The 10,000-nt window shown below is 60.2% G+C and overlaps 1 non-coding gene across 1 annotated transcript; it reads right to left on the bottom strand.

Moving 5' to 3' along the window:
- Positions 1-1,174: 1,174 nt before the first annotated feature.
- Positions 1,175-2,989, bottom strand: LOC142794050 (small subunit ribosomal RNA). Its single transcript, XR_012892032.1, has one exon. It is a non-coding gene; the product is annotated as a small subunit ribosomal RNA (ribosomal RNA).
- Between the last annotated feature and the right edge of the window lie 7,011 nt (positions 2,990-10,000).

The following is a 10,000-nucleotide window of genomic DNA, read 5'->3' as shown; positions in this document are numbered from 1 at the left end:
CACGGTTTGCCACCGCACACCAAAATGCCGATCCGGCTGCCTACTTTAGCCAACAGGTGGAGCCAGGCGCGCCGTACTTGCGCGGCACTTCCCACGTCCACCGAAGTCGGTGCCAAGGACCACTTTCGGCGCCGGAGCCGCGTACGAGCCTACTCGAGGCGGAAGAACGAAGCCAGCAAGGGCCTGGCCGCAAGTGCGTTCAATTGTCGGGACGTCCAAGTCCCTCGTTCTTCCGTGCTTCCTCTTTCGGCAAGTCGTTGCGGCACCTTCCCAAAGCGCGCAGACCCGCTAATCGCGACGAGCGCGACGTGGCCGTGCCGCCTTTCCCTCGGCAGCAAGCAAAACGCCTGGCAACGTCGACGCTCCCCTAACCGCGATCTCGCACCGTGTTTCGTGTGGCGAATTCAAAAGCCGGCCGGCGCTGCTGCAACCATTACGGTCGGTACGCATACGCCGCGGAGGGCGGGACGGTCATCGGAGCGTGCGGTTCCTCCATCGAGTACTGCGCACCTCGGCCGTCGCATCGCCGTGCCATGACCGGCCGCGCGTCAACGCGAACCGGTGCCAGCGAGATCCCTCGCCTGCAAGAACCGACCGGCAGCCTCCGTCACCCGAGGACGCGGAGGCGCTTGCCGCGGACGGCGGGACGGTATGCACTGGTGCACAGCGGACCCGTCACATCGCCAGTTCCTTGACCGACCGCCGACGCTTGTGCCGTTCCTCTCGTACTTGGCAGTCGCCGCGCGATTGTCGGGTCTCGTTCTTGCACGCTCGAACGGTCGGGAGGGCACTCGGCTGGCGTTTCGGGAACGCGCAGCCTCGCCTTCTACCGACGTAACCACGACTCGCCGTTCGCGCTCCGCCGCTCCTGTTTACAGTACTAGGCGGTCCCGCAGCGGTCGGGTCGCGCATTTCGAGCGCTTCGAGCCACGGTGCAGTGGCGGGTCGAAAGCCGACCTATGAGTGCGTTGCGCCGTTTGTACCCGCGTCCGCCACCTGGCCGACCGTCCAAGGTCGCGGTGTTGGCGTCCGCTGGGCGCAACAATTTGTCACGGGGTGCCGCTCCACATTCAGGCAGCCCCGTGGGGAAAAGCCGACCCCGCGTCCAAACGGGGTCAGCGGCAGAAAGTGTCGGGCGCAGACGCAGCTGAGGCGCTCACCCTTCACAATCCGTTAATGATCCTTCCGCAGGTTCACCTACGGAAACCTTGTTACGACTTTTACTTCCTCTAAATGATCAAGTTTGGTCATCTTTCCAACAGACCGGCGCAACCGAAAGGCCGCGCCGGACATCGGTCCGAAGACCTCACTAAATCATTCAATCGGTAGTAGCGACGGGCGGTGTGTACAAAGGGCAGGGACGTAATCAACGCGAGCTTATGACTCGCGCTTACTGGGAATTCCTCGTTCAAGGGGAACAATTGCAAGCCCCTATCCCAATCACGAAAGAAGTTCCACGGGTTACCCAGTCTTTTCAGACAGGGATAAAGACACGCTGCTTCCTTCAGTGTAGCGCGCGTGCGGCCCCGGACATCTAAGGGCATCACAGACCTGTTATTGCTCTGTTTCGTGCGGCTAGGAGCCGCTTGTCCCTCTAAGAAGGTTGTAAGGTGCTGGGAACCCCGCACCTATTTAATAGGCTAGAGTCTCGTTCGTTATCGGAATTAACCAGACAAATCGCTCCACCAACTAAGAACGGCCATGCACCACCATCCACCGAATCAAGAAAGAGCTCTCAATCTGTCAATCCTCCCAGTGTCCGGGCCGGGTAAGTTTTCCCGTGTTGAGTCAAATTAAGCCGCAGGCTCCACTCCTGGTGGTGCCCTTCCGTCAATTCCTTTAAGTTTCAGCTTTGCAACCATACTTCCCCCGGAACCCAAATACTTTGGTTTCCCGGAAGCTGCCCGCCGAGTCATTTGAGTAACTCAGGCGGATCGCTGGTTGGCATCGTTTATGGTCAGAACTAGGGCGGTATCTGATCGCCTTCGAACCTCTGACTTTCGTTCTTGATCAATGAAAACATTCTTGGCAAATGCTTTCGCAGTAGTTCGTCTTGCGACGGTCCAAGAATTTCACCTCTAGCGCCGCAATACGAATGCCCCCGTCCGTCCCTCTTAATCATTACCTCGTATTCCAAAAACCAACAGAACAGAAACGAGGTCTTGTTCTATTATTCCATGCAAGTTTATTCAGGCGACTCGCCTGCGTTGAGCACTCTAATTTTTTCAAAGTAAAAGCACCGGCCATCTCGAGGCACACAATGAAGTGCACCAAGAAAGAACCGGCATGATGTTCAGTCCGAGCCGTCGCATCGGGTAGATGCACTACTCGTCTGGAACTGAGATCCAACTACGAGCTTTTTAACCGCAGCAGCTTTAGTATACGCTATTGGAGCTGGAATTACCGCGGCTGCTGGCACCAGACTTGCCCTCCAATTGATCCTCGTTAAAGGATTTAGAGTGTACTCATTTCAATTACGGGGCCTCAAAAGAGTCCCGTATTGTTATTTTTCGTCACTACCTCCCCGTGCCGGGAGTGGGTAATTTGCGCGCCTGCTGCCTTCCTTGGATGTGGTAGCCGTTTCTCAGGCTCCCTCTCCGGAATCGAACCCTGATTCTCCGTTACCCGTAACAACCATGGTAAGCAAGTAACCTACCATCGAAAGTTGATAAGGCAGACACTTGAAAGAAACGTCGCCGGCTCGTGGCCATGCGATCAGCACAAAGTTATCCAGAGTCACCACACAATACGGGCCGAAACCCGATCGATCTTGGTCTAATAAAAGCACCCGTTACCCAAAGGGCTCCAGGCTCACTGCATGTATTAGCTCTAGAATTGCCACAGTTATCCAAGTAGGAAGAAACGATCTAAGGAACCATAACTGATTTAATGAGCCATTCGCGGTTTCGCCTTATTTCGGCATGTACTTAGACATGCATGGCTTAATCTTTGAGACAAGCATATGATTACTGGCAGGATCAACCAGGTAATCGTTCGACTGCGCGTCCGTCCTCGCCCTCGGCGGGCCGGACGCAGTCTGTGTGCGGCGGAGGCCACCTTCAGGCGCCCCAACACGCTTATTTTGCACTCCGAGATGACGGCGTTCGAGCTCGCTACGGCACAACCTTCCCGAAAGACGAGTGGGAGCCGTGCGGCAAGAAGCACGTTCATGCTCGCTCTTTTTCGTTGCATCGACTCGGTCGCGCCGTGCGGGTTGCCCAAGCCCGCTGCACTGTCGGTGGACCGGCCGGAACTAGCAACGGAGCCGAGACTGCAAAGCCGCCAGACGACGGGTCACGCCCGCGTCTTCGGCGCTTTCGCATCTGAATCGCCCGAGGACGACACGGAACACACCTCGATATCGTGGTAAAACGGCACCGTCCGACAACCAGCCCCTAACGCATCAAGCGGATGAGGCTGCAGACGACTGCCGTGGATTCCCCTGGAGCAGACCCGAGGACACGCTTGACGAGGCCGAAGCCCGCCGCATATCAGACACCCGGTCGCTTTCGCGTACGCCGCTCACGAGAACCCCCACATAATAGCAGCGATAAGTACCCAGACCTCCTTGGGCCCTAATACGAGCGTACTCGAGAAAATTTCACCGCGGGTGTGCCCCGAAACGTGTGGCATGTTGAGCGTGCCACAAGTCTACGTCGCTCTCAAACCCGCCGAGGTCGTAGAATTTGCGACCCTACTCACGAAATTCCCACCGAGGATACGGCCGCAAACGTACCGCACCTTGGGTAGGCCACGAGTTTGTGCAACACTACGCTGACGGCACAGCACCGAGGTCGTGCGCGCACGCACGGGAAAATTCCGCCGCGGTTTCTGCCGAAAACGTGAGGCACCACGACTCTCCGCAAGTTCGCGTCGACTGCGAAAGACCGAAGTCGTGAACGACGTGTCCGCTACTCGCCGCCGACACGCTGGACACCAAACGTACAACGACTCGACGGCGTCGTAGAGGCCCACGACGCGGTTTTCCTTAACGACGTCTCGGCGTGGCACCGACAGGTTAGAACGGCCGACCAACGTTCCCTGTCCGCCGTTCGGCTCAGTCGAAGGGCTCGGCGACTTCGGCAACGCTGCGAAGCCGCACATTGACGCACGCCATGTCCCCATTTTTTTTTTTCTTTCTGCGTCTGCCGGGGTGCCCCTATAATAGCAGCGATAAGCACCCAGACCGCCGTGGGTCGCTCGCCCCGGCTGACGTGGTTTTTCGTACTCCTGCGGCGGTCGCCGTCAAGCACGTCCAAATACGCTACTTTCGTGGGCGCATTCACGCTCTTTCGCTTCGCCGGAGTGCCAGCACTCACTCTGCCAAAAACGGCGAACATCCGAGCGGCGGTTCCCACTTTTGCGTCGGCGTCGCAAACCCCGCCCCGGCAGACGAGGTTTGCCGTACTCGTGCGACGGTGGCCGGCGGGCACGTCGAAAGACGCCGATATCGTGCGCGAATTGGCGCACCTTGGCTTCACCGGAGTGCCGCCACTGACTCCTCCAAAAACGGCGAAGATCCGAGCGGCGCTTCCCACTTTCGCATCGGCGTCCCGAACTCCGCCCCGGCTGACGCGGTTTACCGTACTCGTGCGACGGTCGCCGGCGAGCACGTGGAAAGACGCCGATATCGTGCCCGAATCGGCTCCGTTCGGCTTCGCCGGAGTGCCAGCACTGGCTCGGCGAAAGACGACGAACATCCGAGCGACGGTTCTCACTATTGCGTACGCGTCGCAAACCCCGCCCCGGCAGACGCACTTTGCCGTACTCGTGCGACGGTCGCCGGCGAGCACGTAGAAAGACGCCGATATCGTGCCGGAATCGGCCCCGTTTGGCTTCGCCGGAGTGCCAGCACTCACTCGGCCACAAACGGCGAACATCCGAGCGGCGGTTCCCACTTAGCCGTCGGCGTCCCGAACTCCGCCCCGGCAGACGCGGTTGCCGAGCTCGTGCGACTAGCGACCGCGAAGCCGTCTCGCGACGCCGCTTTCGTGCGCGGCTCCCACTGCGACCTGGGTCACCCGAGGTCGACGAGCAAAAAAGAATGTCGAAAAAATTTTTTTTTTTTTTTTGCGTCTGCCGGGGTGCCCCTATAATAGCAGCGATAAGCACCCAGACCGCCATGGGTCGCTCGCCCCGGCTGACGTGGTTTTTCGTTTTCCTGCGGTGGTCGTCGTCAAGCACGTCCAAACACGCCACTTTCGTGGGCGCATTCGCGCTCTTTCGCTTCGCCGGAGTGCCAGCACTCACTCTGCCAAAAACGGCGAACATCCGAGCGGCGGTTCCCACTTTTGCGTCGGCGTCGCAAACCCCGCCCCGGCAGACGAGGTTTGCCGTACTCGTGCGACGGTGGCCGGCGGGCACGTCGAAAGACGCCGATATCGTGCGCGAATTGGCGCACCTTGGCTTCACCGGAGTGCCGCCACTGACTCCTCCAAAAACGGCGAAGATCCGAGCGGCGCTTCCCACTTTCGCATCGGCGTCCCGAACTCCGCCCCGGCTGACGCGGTTTACCGTACTCGTGCGACGGTCGCCGGCGAGCACGTGGAAAGACGCCGATATCGTGCCCGAATCGGCTCCGTTCGGCTTCGCCGGATTGCCAGCACTGGCTCGGCGAAAGACGACGAACATCCGAGCGACGGTTCTCACTATTGCGTACGCGTCGCAAACCCCGCCCCGGCAGACGCACTTTGCCGTACTCGTGCGACGGTCGCCGGCGAGCACGTAGAAAGACGCCGATATCGTGCCGGAATCGGCCCCGTTTGGCTTCGCCGGAGTGCCAGCACTCACTCGGCCACAAACGGCGAACATCCGAGCGGCGGTTCCCACTTAGCCGTCGGCGTCCCGAACTCCGCCCCGGCAGACGCGGTTGCCGAGCTCGTGCGACTAGCGACCGCGAAGCCGTCTCGCGACGCCGCTTTCGTGCGCGGCTCCCACTGCGACCTGGGTCACCCGAGGTCGACGAGCAAAAAAGAATGTCGAAAAAAATTTTTTTTTTTTTTTTTGCGTCTGCCGGGGTGCCCCTATAATAGCAGCGATAAGCACCCAGACCGCCATGGGTCGCTCGCCCCGGCTGACGTGGTTTTTCGTTTTCCTGCGGTGGTCGTCGTCAAGCACGTCCAAACACGCCACTTTCGTGGGCGCATTCGCGCTCTTTCGCTTCGCCGGAGTGCCAGCACTCACTCTGCCAAAAACGGCGAACATCCTAGTGGCGGTTCCCACTTTTGCGTCGGCGTCGCCAACCCCGCCCCGGCATACGCGGTTTGCCGTACTCGTGCGGCGGTGGCCGGCGGGCACGTCGAAAGACACCGATATCGTGCGCGAGTCGATGCTTCTTGGTCTCGCAGGAGGGCCGCCACTCACTCCTGCAAAAACGGCGAAGATCCGAGCGGCGCTTCCCACTTTTTCGTCGGCGTCGCAAACCTCGCCCCGGCAGACGCGCTTTGCCGTACTCGTGCGACGGTCGCCGGCGAGCACGTCGAAATACGCCGATATCGTGCCCGAATCGGCCCCGTTTCGCTTCGCCGGAGTGCCAGCACTCGCTCGGCCAAAGACGACGAACATCCGAGCGACGGTTCCCACTATTGCGTACGCGTCGCGAACCCCGCCCCGGCAGACGCGGTTTGCCGTACTCGTGCGGCGGTGGCCGGCGGGCACGTCGAAAGACGCCGATATCGTGCACGAATTGGCGCTCCTTGGCTTCACCGGAGTGCCAGCACTCACTCGGCCAAAAACGGCGAACATCCGAGCAGCGGTACCCACTTAGCCGTCGGCATCCCGAACTCCGCGCCGGCTGACGCGGTTGCCGAGCTCGTGCGACTAGCGACCGCGAACGCGTCTCGCGACGCCGCTTTCGTGCGCGGCTCCCATTGCGACCTGGGTTACCCGAGCTCGACCAGCAAAAAAGAAGGTCGAAAATTTTTTTTTTTTTTCTGCGTCTGCCGGGGTGCCCCTATAATAGCAGCGATAAGCACCCAGACCGCCGTGTGTCGCTCGCCCCGGCTGACGTGGTTTTTCGTACTCCTGCAGCGGTCGCCGTCACGCACGTCCAAATACGCCACTTTCGTGGGCGCATTCGCGCTCTTTCGCGTCGCCGGAGTGCCAGCACTCACTCTGCCAAAAACGGCCAACATCCGAGCGGCGGTTCCCACTTTTGCGTCGGCGTCGTAAACCCCGCCCCGGCAGACGCGGTTTGCCCTACTCGTGCGACGGTCGCCGGCGAGCGCGTCGAAAGACGCCGATATCGTGCGCTAATTGGCGCTCCCTGGCTTCTCCGGAGTGCCGCCACTCACTCCTCCAAAAACGGCGAAGATCCGAGCGGCGTTCTCCACTTTCGCATCGGCGTCCCGAACTCCGCCCGGGCTGACGCGGTTTACCGTACTCGTGCGACGGTCGCCGGCGGGCACGTCGAAAGACGCCGATATCGTGCCGTAATCGGCCCCGTTTGGCTTCGCCCGTGTGCCAGCACTCACTCGGCCAAAAACGGCGAACATCCGAGCAGCGTTTCCCACTTTCGCATCGGCGTCCCGAAGCCCGCCCCGGCAGACGCGGTTTGCCCTACTCGAGCGACGGTCGCCGGCGATCACGTCGAAAGGCGCCGAATTCGTGCACGAATCGATGCTTCTTGGTCTCGCAGGAGGGCCGCCACTCACTCCTGCAAAAACGGCGAAGATCCGAGTTGCGCTTCCCACTTTTTCGTCGGCGTCCCGAACTACGCCCCGGCTGACGCGGTTTACCGTACTCGTGCGACGGTCGCCGGCGGGCACTTCAAAATACGCCGATTTCGTGGGCGCATTCACGCTGTTTCGCTTCCCCGGAGTGCCAACACTCACTCTGCCGAAAGCGGCGATCATCCGAGCGGCGGTTCCCACTTTTGCGTCGGCTTCGCAAACGGCGCCCCGGCAGACGCGCTCGTGCGACGTACTCGTGCGACGGTCGCCGGCGAGCACGTCGAAAGACGCCGATATCGTGCTCGAATCGACCCCGTTTCGCTTCGCCGGAGTGCTGCCAGTCACGGCGCAGAAAACGGCGAACAAGTGTTTTTTTTTTTTTTTTTCCTAGAATTTGTGTTATAGAAGGCACATTTGATATCGGACGATAATTTTCAACTTTATCACGCGCACCGATTTTCGTGTAGAGGTTTGCAAGTTTATGGGAATTTCTCCACTTGGAATAATGCGATTTAGTAGTACTACGAGAACTTCATGGATGTACTCAAGGGTACGGGGCAAGTCAGTTACGTCAACACCTGCAGATTTTTTACACTTCAAACTGAAAATTGTTGGTTGTGAGTCCTCGTGTGATATTAAAGGCCGATTCGCTAACACATAGAACAAAGAAAGAAAGGAAGAAAAAACGCCCGCGCTCGCTCAAGAAACCTGGGTTCGCAACAAGTGGCAACAACAAGCAACCGAGCGAGTGCGCCAAAACCCGTGGCGGCCGAACAAACGCGAAGTCCCAACCGCGTCAGCCGGGGCGGCACGGGACAGGAAAAATCACTTCAGCCGGGGCGGCGGGGCACCGAATAAACCTCGTCACCTCGTCGCAGGATAAAAGAGGAAACAAAAAGTCTAAACAGCGTCTGCTGGAGCGAATGCGTAATAAAACAACAACAACAACAAAAAAAAAAAACACCCGCGCTCAAGAAGTCTGCAATCACCACAAAAGGCGACTGTGACCGAGCAGCGTCAGCCGGGGCCGTGCGGAAACGGAAAAACCGCGACTACCGGGGCGTCGAGGCACCGAAAAATCCACTTCAGCCGCGGCGAAAAAAAAAAACAAAAAGAAAGACGGAGGGGGGGGGGGAACCACGTCTGCCGGGGCGAAGGAAAAAAAAAAAACGCGTCTGCCGGGGCGAGCCCGGGTGCGGCACCACCGGGAAAACTGTGGCAAACAGACATGGCGATCGAGTGAGTGGGCCGCCAGCCAGGCTCAGCCAAAAAGTGCAAAGTCCGAACTGCGTCAGCCGGGGCGGCAAAAACCACGTCAGCCGGGGCGGCGCAAAAAACCGCGTCTGCCGGGGCGGCACGAAACCGCGTCAGCCGGGGCGGCGCGAAAACTGCGCCAGCCGGGGCGAAAGAAAAAAAAAAAAAAACGCGTCTGCCGGGGCGAGCCCGGGTGCGGCACCACCGGGAAAACTGTGGCAAACAGACATGGCGATCGAGTGAGTGGGCCGCCAGCCAGGCACAGCCGAAAAGTGCAAAGTCCGAACCGTGTCAGCCGGGGCGGCAAAAAACCGCGTCAGCCGGGGCGGCGCAAAAAACCGCGTCTGCCGGGGCGGCACGAAACCGCGTCAGCCGGGGCGGCGCGAAAACTGCGTCAGCCGGGGCGAGCCCGGGTGCGGCACCACCGGGAAAACTGTGGCAAACAGACATGGCGATCGAGTGAGTGGGCCGCCAGCCAGGCTCAGCCAAAAAGTGCCAAGTCCGAACTGCGTCAGCCGGGGCGGCAAAAAACCGCGTCAGCCGGGGCGGCGCAAAAAACCGCGTCTGCCGGGGCGGCGCGAAAACCGCGTCTGCCGGGGCGGCGCGAAAACTGCGTCAGCCGGGGCGAAAGAAAAAAAAAAACGCGTCTGCCGGGGCGAGCCCGGGTGCGGCACCACCGGGAAAACTGTGGCAAACAGACATGGCGATCGAGTGAGTGGGCCGCCAGCAAGGCTCAGCCAAAAAGTGCTAAGTCCGAACTGCGTCAGCTGGGGCGGCAAAAAACCGCGTCTGCCGGGGCGGCACGAAACCGCGTCAGCCGGGGCGGCGCGAAAACCGCGTCTGCCGGGGCGGCACGAAACCGCGTCAGCCGGGGCGGCGCGAAAACTGCGTCAGCCGGGGCGAGCCCGGGTGCGGCACCACCGGGAAAACTGTGGCAAACAGACATGGCGATCGAGTGAGTGGGCCGCCAGCCAGGCACAGCCGAAAAGTGCTAAGTCCGAACTGCGTCAGCCGGGGCGGCAAAAACCGCGTCAGCCGGGGCGGCGCGAAAACCGCGTCTGCCGGGGCGGCACGAA

The sequence above is a fragment of the Rhipicephalus microplus genome, unplaced genomic scaffold (genome assembly GCF_043290135.1).
Source record: "Rhipicephalus microplus isolate Deutch F79 unplaced genomic scaffold, USDA_Rmic scaffold_366, whole genome shotgun sequence".
NCBI lineage: Eukaryota > Metazoa > Arthropoda > Arachnida > Ixodida > Ixodidae > Rhipicephalus > Rhipicephalus microplus.
The sequence above is the reverse complement of the archived record's forward strand: the minus strand, read 5'-3'. Positions and strand labels throughout refer to the sequence as shown.